The sequence below is a fragment of the Protopterus annectens genome, chromosome 14.part0, assembly GCF_019279795.1.
Source record: "Protopterus annectens isolate FY-2018-M chromosome 14.part0, PAN1.0, whole genome shotgun sequence".
NCBI classification, from domain to species: Eukaryota; Metazoa; Chordata; order Ceratodontiformes; family Protopteridae; genus Protopterus; species Protopterus annectens.
Genome location: NC_056748.1, coordinates 882,974,682 through 882,987,876, shown reverse-complemented (window position 1 = coordinate 882,987,876; position 13,195 = coordinate 882,974,682). Strand labels below are relative to the sequence as shown.

At 44.1% G+C, this 13,195-nt stretch overlaps 1 protein-coding gene across 2 annotated transcripts in view; it reads right to left on the bottom strand.

The window, feature by feature from the left end:
• LOC122789315 (protein FRA10AC1 homolog) overlaps window positions 1-13,195 on the bottom strand; it is a 768,378-nt gene that overhangs the window by 522,775 nt on the left and 232,408 nt on the right. The gene's annotated exons all lie outside the window — the stretch shown is intronic.

Genomic DNA, 13,195 nt, shown 5'->3' with positions numbered 1-13,195 from the left:
ATTGCTCAGCCTTAGGTGAACCTCACTGGCTTGAACTTCCCACTCTCTTAACTTACACTCCTCTTATAACAGCTCACAGACTTGTCCATCAGTCCAAATAAACCCCCTCCCTTTAGATAATGCTTCAACCCTACACTAACGACTGTACTCTTTGATCATCCAACAAATTCCTACTACAAGTGTCAAAGTCCAGCAATAAAGCTGATGACTCTCTATATTCTAACTATATCTCCAAAATATACAAACCAATGAAAGCAAAAAACGACAAACTGATTAAACCAAGGCGCAGAAAGCAGAATGAAGAGGCACACTCAAAGTAATGTGAAGCGCTTTTCGTTTATGGTACAAACATAAACTTCATCAGACATTTTTAAAAACACAATCAATACATTTAATACATTTAAATACAAGTGTGTGACCAATCAGAGTACACTTTTGTATTTAAATGTATTGATTGTGTTTTTAAAAATGTCTGATGAAGTTTATGTTTGTACCATAAACGAAAAGCGCTTCACATTACTTTGAGTGTGCCTCTTCATTCTGCTTTCTGCGCCTTGGTTTAATCAGTATATCTCCAAAATATCTTATACGGGGGGGGGGGGGGGGGTACCATGGAGCCCTTTTGCCTAGGGCACCAGCTGACCAAAGGCAGCCCTCAGGTCATAACATCCAATCACAACTTGCCTCAATTTAAAATGTTCCTAAAAGACTACCGCTATTCTAACTGGCTCTGCTCATGTTCTTCTCCTGGCTAATGCCTTCTCACTTGTTTTACTCTTACCTTTATACTTGCTATATCTAACTTCCTGTTTTACTCATCTTCTTTCCTTTTCCCATTCTATCTCTATAGACCATTTCTTCTCTCCTACTTTTTCAATCTAATGCCTTATACTTCCTGGTCTAATCTCCTATTACACTTTTCTCCTCCTCTTTCTTTCTATCTTTTTTTGTTTCTTCTTCTCTCCTTGCTTTCCTTCTTCACTGACTCCTCCATGCTATATACTTAACTGCTGCTTACATATTTATTTTTGTAAGTTTTTCATTTGTTATGCTTCTAATTTTGTCAAACTTGTTTTCTTCCCGTGTTGTCTATTTACTCTCTTACACATCGACTCACTTGATTATTATTTTGCCAGTGTACTCATATATTTTCTTTTTTAATATATACTGTGCTTCTTTTTCCTCTCTATTTTTTACTTACCTTAAGTGTATTTATTGTACTGTTTGTATTATTTTCAACATTTTTGGGGCTTCCCCCTGGGACTCTGCTGAAAATGGGCTAACACCCAGTCAGACTACCCTGGTTAACAAAAGTAAGTAAATAAACAAATGGTAGATGCTTGTAGAACACACAGCCTTACTAGCATATGAGTAGTGCCCTGCTACCCTTCGTCTGGCAGTCTATCAAAGCTCCGAGCTCCTCCCACTGCCTGTCTGTGCATGTGATGGACCTATCTTTTAACAGTACAGGGACTGCCTTTCAGACTCACAGACAGGACCCATTTGGTTTTCTAGGGTCCAGCAGGAAAAGAAGATGAAAACGCAAACTTTGCGAACACCTGCTGTTCCAAACCAAAAAAACACACACACACACACACACAACAATAAAGGCTGTGAGTATAACTCAATGGCAACTCCAACACCAAACTATGTACATCCAAAAAAGGGGTGGGGGGTGGATACTACCAGTAAGGCAGTGTGTTCTACAAACAGCTACTGTTATAGGTAAGTAGGACTTGCTCAACTGTACTATGTGCAACAAACACTGCCTTACTGGAATATGGGTATATTCCCAAAGCTTACCCAACCTGGGAGGTGGAAGGATAGGGGTCCAGAAGCCCCTGGAGAAAGGTCTTACTGAAGCCTGCTCTAATTTTAGAAAAGAAATCCAGATCACAGTGTTTCATAAAGGTATGGAATAAGGACCAAGTTGCTGCCTGTATAATACTTCTAAAGTCCACTCCTTTCCAATATGCCAATGAAGAGGAAATGGCCCTTGTGAAATGTGCCTTTACCTTGCCATGGTGGGTGTAGTAAAAAACACCAGAGGGTTTATCAGAATGATGAAGTCATTTTAGACAAAAGCAGAGAATAAGAAGTTGTGTACTCACCATAACGTTCCATGTGAGTTGTTCATCTTGCCTTCATTCTTGACTGATGGGTTCGGAGCTGATCCCTCGGCTCCAATACGGCCATATGCAAAGCTCGAGGTCTTCCAGTAGCTCGAGGCCAAGCCCCTATCCCATGATGCACTCATGAATTACCTCAGATCTTGTTTGCTGCATATACTTTAACCATATATAATAGCTATTTCCCTTTAGAAAGTAAGAAGAATTTGAGCAACCAGGATGAACCAACATCTAGGTCAGCTATCAGCCACGAGGTAGCAGAAGGGAGGGACGTAAGAATGAAGGCAAGATGAACAACTCACATGGAACGTTATGGTGAGTACATAAGTTCTTAATGTGAAGTTGTTCAATCTCGCCGTTCATTCTTGACTGATGGGATAGCGTCCCAAGCACCATCAATCGCGGGTGGCTCACAGGAGTACATTTTTCAGGATCGTGGACCCAAAGGAAGCCCTGTTCCTGGAGGCCTTATCAACTTTGTAATGAGTGATAAAGGTATGCGGTTTTGACCAAGTGGCTACTACACAAATATTATCGAGGGGAAATTTGGCTGAAAATGCAGAGGATGTAGAAACTGCTCTGGCTGAGTGAGCTTTAATCTTGTCTTGCAAGGGTATATTATCAGCTGAATAGACAAAAGTGATACAATCAGATAACCATTTAGATAGAGTTGTTTTAGCCATTGTTCTACCTTTCCTGGATTAAGAGAATGAAACAAAAAGCTGGTCTGATTTCCTGAAATCTTTTGTTCTATTCACATAAAATCTGAGCTGTCTGTGAACATCAAGTTGGTGCAGCATATACTCTGACTTGTTAGAATGATTAGGGAAGAAAACTGGTAACTCAATAACCTGGTTAATATTGGTTTCTGAACAAACTTTGGGCAAAAAGGAAGGATCTGTCTTAAGTGATACGCTTGCCGGCATGAAAAATCAAATAAGGAGGGCTGATAGATAAAGCCTGAAGCTCTGACACACTGCGGGCAGAAGTAATAGCTACCAGAAAAATGGTTTTCCATGACAAATATTTAGTTCACAAGATGATGCTGGTTCAAACGGAGGGAGAATTATACGTGAGAGCATAAAATTTAGATTCCATGGAGAATATAGAGTTTTCACAGGTGGTCTCATATGAAATGCCCCCTTGAGAAAGGCTTTGGATAACTTGTGGGACATGATATTTAAACCATGAACCCCAAGATGAAAATTAGAAATAGCAGCCAACTGAACCCAAACTGTTGCTGCTGCCACTCCTTTATTAAAATCATAGTCAAGAATTCTAGTATGGATGCCATGGAGGCTTGGTAAGGATCAATATTATTCTTAGAGGCCCATATGGAAAATCTCTTCCACTTACTAAGATATAATTTTCTAGTGGACGGCTTATGAGAAGACAAAAGGAGCTGTTTTGTCTCACTGGAAAGGTTATGAAGCCTGGCTATGAGGGGAACTGGAACAGCCAAGCTGTCAGCTTCAATGACTGCAGAGAAGGATGAAGATCCCCCGTCGGGTGTATCAGAAGGTCTGGAACTGGGTCCAGAATCCATGAATCTTCCAAGAGATGATGTTGAAGGAATGGGAACCAAATCTGCCGAGGCCAATGAGGGGCTATAAGGATGATGGTCCTTCTCAGGGATTTTGCTTTCTGTAAAACCTTCGCTATCAATGGTATTGGTGGAAATGCATAGAGGAGACCCGGGGGCCATTCATGTACGAGTGCGTCCCTTGGGACTTCTCCCGGAAGGGGAATCAGGGCAAATTAGCTTCTGCATTTTGTGTTAATGTGACTGGCAAAAAGGTCGCAGCAAGGCTGGCCCAGTTTGCAGAAAATCCTGTCCGCAATCTCTTTCTTGAGGGACCACTCATGTGGCAACAAGATTGCCCAACTTAGTCTGTCTGCTATTATGTTGGATCTCCCCGGGATGTGCGTTGCCAACAGAAAGCGCTGGAAGGAAACAGCCCACTGCCAAACTCTGAAGGCTTCTTGGCAAAGGGGGTAAGATCTGGTTCCCCCTTGCTTGTTCAAGCACCAGACTACTGACATATTGTCTGTCTGGATTGCAATCGTTCCTAGAGGAAGAGAGTCCTGGAAGTTCTGCAACACCAAAAGTACTGCTCTCATCTCCAGAATATTGATATGCAAATGTGACTCCTGATCGGTCCATGTGCCTTGGGCAGTCTTGCCCTGAAAATGCCCCCCCCCCACTCTATCAGGGAAGCGTCCATGGTCACAATGGCTACTGGATGGGGTACAACAAAGGGGCGTCCTATGGTGGCATGAAGAGACGTCAACCACCACTGGAGGTCCTTCTTGAAAGAGCTTGTAATCAGTATTGTGTGGTCCATGCGTAGTTCCTGGTAAGACCATTGAGTGAACAACAGCCATTGAAGGATCCGCATATGCATTCTCACTAATTGTATGGCTAGGATTATTGCAGCCATCATACCCAATACTTTTAGAACTTCTGAAGCCGGTGCTCTGTCTTTCGATACCAATGTGCTGACATGCTGATGAAGAGGAAAGACTCTCTCTACTGGTAGCCTTAGAGTGGTGGTTGAAGTGTCTAGCTCTGCCCCAATAAAAACGATATGCTGCGATGGCGACAAGGCAGACTTTTCTGAGTTGACTGTAATGCCTAGATGACTGCAGTGGTCCATGCGTAGTTCCTGGTAAGACCATTGAGTGAACAACAGCCATTGAAGGATCCGCATATGCATTCTCACTAATTGTATGGCTAGGATTATTGCATCCATCATACCCAATACTTTTAGAACTTCTGAAGCCGGTGCTCTGTCTTTCGATACCAATGTGCTGACATGCTGATGAAGAGGAAAGACTCTCTCTACTGGTAGCCTTAGAGTGGTGGTTGAAGTGTCTAGCTCTGCCCCAATAAAAATGATATGCTGCGATGGCGACAAGGCAGACTTTTCTGAGTTGACTGTAATGCCTAGATGACTGCAGAGTGTACTCCCGTGCCTGAATAAGTTGATGCCTGGTGGTGGAGGTGAGGAGCCAATCATCTAGGTATGGAAACATCTGGAATCCTAGAAGCCTCAGGTGAACCGTGACCACTGCCATGCATTTGGTGAACACATTGGGGGCTGTAGTGAGACCAAAGGGCAGGGCTCGAAACTGAAAATGATTGGCTCCCAGCCGGAAATGCAGGTGATCTCTGGATGGCCTGGCCATCTTTATGTGGTAATACGTATCCTTGAGATCTATCGAGCACATTCAATTGTCTTTCCCTAAGAAGGGAAATATAGACTGAAGCGTGACCATCTGGAACTTCTCTTTCTTTACATATTGGTTGAGTCTGCTGAGGTCCAAAATGCGTCTCCAGTCCCCTGTTTTCTTTGGAACCAAAAAGAATCTTGAGTAAGTTCCGGATCCTGATTGGTCTGCTGGGACTGGCTGGATGACTCTTTTTTTCTAGCAACTTTTGGACCTCTATAGTTGCTTGTTCCCTGTAACTGGGTGGAATGTCTGGGATTCTCCTTATGGACGGAGGGGGTGTGGCGAATGGTATGAAGTATCCTCTGGAAATGATACTTTGTACTCAGCTGTCTTTTGTTATTTTTTGTCAGGCATCTGGGTACAAAGATAAGTGACCCCCGACTGCCTCCAGAGCAGGACAGTCGGGCCTCCTTTCAGGTAGGTAGGGTTGCCCAGAAAAGTGATCTCTGTCACTCTGATGTTGCAGACTCCCTCTGCCGTGAAGGCAGCGTCTTCCACTATTACCCCCTCCTCTGCCCCTGGAGGGGGGTTCACCACGTGTATCCTGAAAGGCTCCTTGGGCTTTCCGGAACCACATTTTTCCTCCACTTTGACCCTTGGGATAAGGTCGGGTAGGGGTGGAAAAATGGACTCCGACGGCAGACAGAGTCGTTCCCTACTGTTCACACCTGGTCAAGGTTTCCTTCACTTTAGGCCCAAATAGGGATGAGCCATCAAAGGGGGTGTTAATGAAGGATGACTTGAAGGGTTCTGCGAAGGAACACAAGCGCATCCAGGAATGTCTTCAAAGAACAATTCCTCTACCCGCTGCCCTACTCATTCCATCAGCTGCATAGGATATGAGACGCATGGATGAGTTGACAATAGAATTTAGGGTAGAAAGTTGGGCAGCAACTTTATCAGAGGCACCTGCAGCTACTGTACCCTAAAGAGCATCTCCCAACTCCTTAAGGAGATCTCTCTGCAACCTAGTAAAATGGGTTAAGTAGTTCAGTGAACGGAGAGAAAAAGTCGCTGAACTGAACATGCGTTTCCCATATCTATCCATGACCCTAGACTCTCTATTAGGAGGATGGATAGACGAGGAAGTGTCAGACATTTCCTTTTTGGTGGTCGCCGGCACCACCATGACATCAATAGGAACTCCTTTGGTCAAGAATGTTTTGCCTGGTAGGGCTGATATAAACTTGTTAGGCCTTCAAGCGACAGGCTCCATGGACTCCGGTGACTCCCATGCCCTTTGAGAAACCAACTACATGAGTTCACTGAAGAGTGGAGACACCCAAGAGGTGGAGGGTTGAGACCCGAAAGCCTTCAGGAGAACTGACTCATCCTCAGTAAGGTTTTTGGACTGCTAATCACCCCTCTGCCTAAGGATCTCAAGTATCTCAGCAAAAGAAATATCCTCAGAGGGGGACTGTGGGGACCTTTCTGACTCATCCAAGTCAGTATCAGATAAGACTCCTGTGGGGAGTCCAAGTGTCTCCTCTTGCACAATCTCTTCCTGGGAAACTCCTCCGTGGGGGCTTCTGGGGAGGTCTCGGAAGAGCAGGGGGCACCCTGTGGGGCTATCTGGGGCTCTACGCTTAGCCTGGATGATGGAAGCAGAAGCAGACACAGACACTTTAGAGGATGAGGAAGCAAGGCCTAAAGGAGAGGATGTCTTGGGGGACAAAGCTCTCCTTATGGCATCGAAGGCACCACGGCTCCGATGGGAAGGAATGGAAGGATCTGAGGGAACAATCAAACCCTCTCGCACCGAGACAGTGGGCTCCGAGCCGGAGGTACGAGCCGAGCTCATCCGAGCCGAAGCCCGAGAGGAAGAGTCAGCACCAAGTCGGTCCGACTATCCTCCCTGGATCCGACTGGGGAGTGTCGGCTCCTAGAGTCCCCAGTCGATGCAGAGGATGTCAGAGTGGATGGAGCCAAGGACACTGGAACAGGTCTCGACTCCAATGGCTCCACAATCAACAGGTCTGATTCTTCTGGCTCCGAAGGGCCGGTATGGCTCGGAGGAGGAGTAGTCAAAGCAGGAGTAGTGGTCAACAGCTCCGAAGCCGCTTGGATCGGAGCCAACAACAATTTAGCAAGGCCTGGTGCCTGTAGAACCTTCTGCACCAATCGATCCATATCCAAATCTGAAAGGCTAACAGATGACCTAGATGAATGCACCGACGGTGCCGACTGGAGCAATGGTGACTGAGGCACTTCAGATACCAGCTCCAATGCTGTAGGCCGGCTCCGAAATCTGTGGAGCCGATGTTGCAGAGTCATCAGATTTTTTTGAATGTTTGGAGTCCTTAGATTCAACAGATGACTTAGAAGATTTGCTGGCCACATCCTGGTCAATCAATGACTTTTGAAAAGGGTGTTTTAACAAGCCCCTGTCCATTAACTTCCTTTTCCTCTCTAACAAAACTATGGATAAAAACGAATGGCAAATAGCACAAGATTCCTGTAAGTGGACAGCCCCTAAACAATATACACAGGTAACATGTCCATCAGTCACTGACATTTTCTGATTGCAGTCCGGACATGTCTTAAAACCAGACTTGGGATGTTTGTCTTTATCAAAGATACTAGGCTCACACACACACACACACACACACACACACACACACACACACACACACACACACACACACACACACACACACACACGAGCCTGAGAAAAAATATCCAACAAACTGTATATAACTAGAATAAGCTATTTATAACTAGAACTAGAAAAAGCTATTTAAACACACCCACTCTATTCAAAGATAACTAGGCTAAAACAAAGAGGCCAAATATTAAAAAAGTAATATTTATGAATACACGGGAAGGGGAACTGCAAAATAGCTATAAAAGCTAACTATCTAACTATCCTAAGTCAAAAAAGTACTAAAGTTAAATAATAATTTGCTAAATAGAAATTTTTAAAGTTTACTGGCCCGAGCTTTCACTGGAACCTCCGATCAGATGCCACGGCAAACTAGATCTGAGGTAATTCACGAGTGCATCATGGGATAGGGGCTTGGCCTCGAGCTAATGGAAGACCTCGAGCTTTGCATATGGCTGTACCAGAGCCGAGGGATCGGCTCCGAACCCATCAGTCAAGAATGAACGGGAAGACTGAACAACTTCACATTAAAGGATTTATATGCTAATCTTCATTTGTCTACTGCAAGTGCTTTTTGTGTTTTTTATTTTTATTAGTGTATTTAATTACCACTATCAGTTTGGGTTGTTTGTTGTTTTAACACCAGAGGGTAACCAATGAGCGATGGTTTGCTTAGAAACAGGCTGACTCTTCTTTGTTCCTGGGTAGGAAACAAAAAGCCTTTCTGCCTTCCTGAAGGGTTTTGTTCTGTCAAGGTAGTACCTGCAAATGCACATCCAAGATGTGAAGTATCCTCTCGCCTTTATTCTTAGGTTCTGAGAAAAACACAGGGAGATTAACAGACTGAGGGTGAATTCAGTGACCACTTTTGGTATGAAAGAAGGTTTAGTGCACAGCACAACCATATGCCTGTGAAAAATCAGGTAAGGTTGTCCCACCAAGAGAGCCTGCAGCTCAGAGACTTGTCTTGCAGATGCCAGTGCAATAAGCAAATCAGTTTGTCATGGTAAGAACTTCAGATCAGCCTGAGCAACCAGTAAAAAAGTTATAAAGTCAACTTTTCCAGAACATAGTTGAGTTTTCATAAAGGAGGAATTTGCTTGTGGGGGGGGGGGCTAACATGAAATGCTCCATTTGTGAACTGTTTCACCAAAAGAGATGAAGAAAGAGGGGATACATTGGCAGACAAGCAGAGATGGCCACTAAATGCACCTTAATGGATGTGTACAATACACCATCCTAAAGCAGCACAAATATTTAAAGACCAGAGGGATATTAGACTCAAGGGATGCTCTATTCCCATTTAAGCACCACCTAAAACACCCCACCCATTTGCAAGTATAAAATATTCCAGTAGCAGGTTTTCTCGCCTCCTTTAACACCTGTTGCACATTCTCATGAAATAAATACCTAAAGATAGTCAAGCCTGAATCATCAAGGCTGTTATTTGTAATAGCTTCAAACTGGGGTGTACCAGTTGCCCCCTGAGACTGTGTGAGCAAATCTAGTGTGTGACGAAGTCTGGGGTAATTGCCAATGACCAATACCATTAGAACAGAGAACCAAAATTGCCTGGGCTAATAAGAAGTCACCCCAATTATATTTGGCATTTATTTCCAAACCTTCAGAAGTAACTTGTGAATCAGTGAAAGGGTAGAAACACATACAGGAATATTCCAGTCCTAGGGAATGAGAATGCATCTGTCCTCCAAGCATGGCTGCAAGGATGTCTGGAACAAAATTTCTCCAGCTGTCTGTTTTGAAAGGAGGAAAACAGATCTGTTTGAGGTGTTCCCCACATTTGGACTAGATCCTGGCACACCACTGCCTTGAGCTGCCACTCATGACGTCTGCCCAGGATCTACTTAGTCTGTCTGCCATGATGTTTTGCTCTAATGGCATGTAAGACACCTTAAGAGTCACAGAATGCTGTAAAGTCAGCTTCCAGGTCATCACTGCCATCTGGCCCAGATGGTATGACCTGGTACCTCCTTGTTTGTTGCAGTACCACATTACTGTGGTGCTGTCTGTAACCACGATAAGAAGACTCGGGAGTCCATAAGTGGTGAATGACTTTCAAGGCATGGATCACCACTAACATTTCCTTGATGATAATATGCTTCTGTGCGTCCTTGGATCACCAGGTGGCCTGCACTTGCACTCCCACTGACACAGCTCCCTAAACAAAATCAGACAAATCTGCCTGGAGAGACTGCACTGGAACAGGAGGGAGGAAGAGAACTCCTAAATTGATAATTAACTGTGCTCTTCATCATTATAACGCTCATCTGATAAGGGCAGCACCAGCAACTAAGATTACAGGTGTTGGGTCCAATAATTTCAAATATACCACTGCATTTTTCTCATGTGCGTGTGGACCTGCGGTATCATAAGAATCATGGATGCTATCAACCCTAGAATTTTTAGAAATTCTCTTGCTGAGGCGACCTTCTACTTGAGAATTCCTAAAACACTGCCTGCTAATACAGGACCTTGTCTTCAGGAAGAAATGCCATTATTTTATTGGTGCCAATTAAGCACCCCAGGAAGACAAGCCTTTATGAAGGTGTCAAGCATGACTTCTGAAGGTTCAGCTTGAACACTAGCTGGGAGAGTAAGGTCAAATCTTTCTCCAGCAATTTCAAACAACTGGATACAGACTCTGCACAGATCACCAAGTCATCCAAGTAAGGGAAAATGTGAATGCCAAGAGCTTGACAGTGAACCACTACGTCAGCAAGGCATTTGGTAAACACTCAAGTTGCAATCGACAGCCCAAAGGGCAATGCAGAGAAAACTAGTGTGAACCAGACACAACAAATCTCAGATATCTCCTGAAGTGATAAGCAATGGGGATATGGTGATGTGCAACCTTTAAGTCCAGGGTCACCATGACGCAGTTGTCCTGCAAAACAGGAAGCACTGTCTGTACAGTGACCATTTTGAACTTGGGGACCTTAAAGGTATTTGTAAAGGATAGCTCAAACACCAGTCTACATGACAGCTCTTTTCTGGAAACGAAGAAAACTCTGGAGTAGAAATCCTTCATTCTGTCCAAAGGAGGGACCAGCTCTATGACCCCTGAGTCCAGCATTTGCCGCAGCACAGGAGGACAGAAAAAAAAGTCTGGTCTGACAGGTGAAGGGAAGCCCCTGGAACAGAAGTGGATGTTCTTTCCACTGCCACATGTAACCTCTGCCAATGATATTTAGCACTCATTTGTTGGAAACCACTGATGGCCAGGCCTCCATGAGAGCCAACTTTTGAGGCGAGGCACCTAGAGAAGGACTTGACAAAGAAAAGTGTCACACTCTGGCATAATCATTGGTTGGAAGGAGGGGGGTCATCCTTTTTTGGGAAGGGAATCCCACTTGTTAGATTAGGCAGAGTTCTCATCCTGTCATTTCCTTTTGTGCCTTGTTTCTTGTTCAGTGGGGACTTCCACTTGTTGGGCCATCAAAAATGATCTTGCTTAATAGAGTAAAACTTGGGAATATGGAACATGTTCAACACCTCTTGCAATGGTTTACTTCTGTCATCCCAGTGTTTAAGGATCTGATTAGCTGCCATATCGAACACGCAATCAGAATAAAGTGAAGCATTCATAATCTTGTTTTTTATCTTATCAGAAAAGTTTTGAGTGTTCAACCAAGCATATCTCCTTATCACCACTGATGTTGCTGCATTTCTAGAAACAGTATCGACCCCTTCTGAGGCACTCTTTAAAGCATGTTTAGACACTTGAGAAACATTGGAAACAATACCTTTAACACAGCGTCTTTGCTCAGCAGCTAAAGATGCAGCAAACCCATCTAAACTGCACATATACCTCAACATAAACTTCCACATAAAACACTGAAAGTTAAACACTTTAAAAGTTACCATGGTGAACTGTGCCAGTTCCATTACCTGTGATTTTAGACACCTGCTTAGCTTATTTGGAGGTACTAGGTTTGATAAATACATAGTCTTGCTATTGGAAAAGGTCACTAGGCACACAGAAACAGGGTACATTGTCAAGGGGACTTGGAAACCAGGCATGGTTGAGCACACCTTAAATTTCTTAAACACTTTTTTAGGCACAGAGATTCATTTAGCAGAGGAGAACTGCAAGCTTTCTTAAAAAAATCCTACAAAACTAGGATCAATGGCGGGAAAATTGCCACATCCGTGGCCTCATTCTCCAAAAAGTCATATAAACTGCTGAACTCAGAGCAGTCAAAGATTGATCCCAACTGAATACATTTCTAAATCTATCCAGCATTTGGGAAAAAGAAAAAAAGAAGTTATGTTCTCACCATATTGTTCCATGTTTGTTGTCTTTGATCTCGCCTTCCTTCTTGCTGTTTGGGTTCGGCGACAATCTTCGGCTCCGACTTGGCCGTATACTACAGCTCAAGAGCTTTTATTGGCTCAAGGCTAGCCCCTATCCCAGCATGCCTAGTGGTAGTTACCCAGATCTCATTTGTGATAACCCAGTACTAGACCATACAAATAGAAAAGAAATATACTCTATTATACATAACAGATGACATCTGCATATAAAGGTGTAACCCCATCCACAAGAGTAAGATGGGGAGAGTAGAACTAACCAGAAGGTATGGTAAAAAGGAAACCCAGCCAGTATAACTAATAAAAAACAAGGGATTCCTCTCGATCCTCCAGGAAGGGGGAAGGAGGGTGGGATGCAAGAAGGAAGGTGAGATCAAGGACAACATGGAACGTTATAGTGAGAACATAACTTCTTTATGTTATGTTGTCCATATCTCGCCTTCATTCTTGCTGTTTGGGACAAATGGGAGCAGTAAAGAGATCAACCTGATTTTTGTCTGCCCAACAAGAGAACCTCTTCCATTTACTAGCATAAAGCTTCCTAGTAGTGGGCTTATGGGAGGAAATCAAAATGTGTTGAACTGCTGGAGAAACATTGGGAAGGCTGGCTAAGACTGGAAGTGGAGAAACCAAGCTGTGAGCTTGAGAGCTTGGATGGAAGGATGGAGAGCCCCTGACTGATGCATCAAAAGATCTGATGCTGAGTCCAGTATCCAAGGCTCCCCCTGCAGGTGAGGCCAAAGGAAAGGGAACCATACCTGGCAAGGCCAGTAAGGGGCAATGAGGATTAGCTGGCAACCCAATGACTGTGCTTTCTGAAGAACCTCGGGGATCAGGGGAAAAGGTGGGAGGCATAAAGCAGCCCCGGGCAAAATAGCTGCTGCATTTGTTGTTGAGG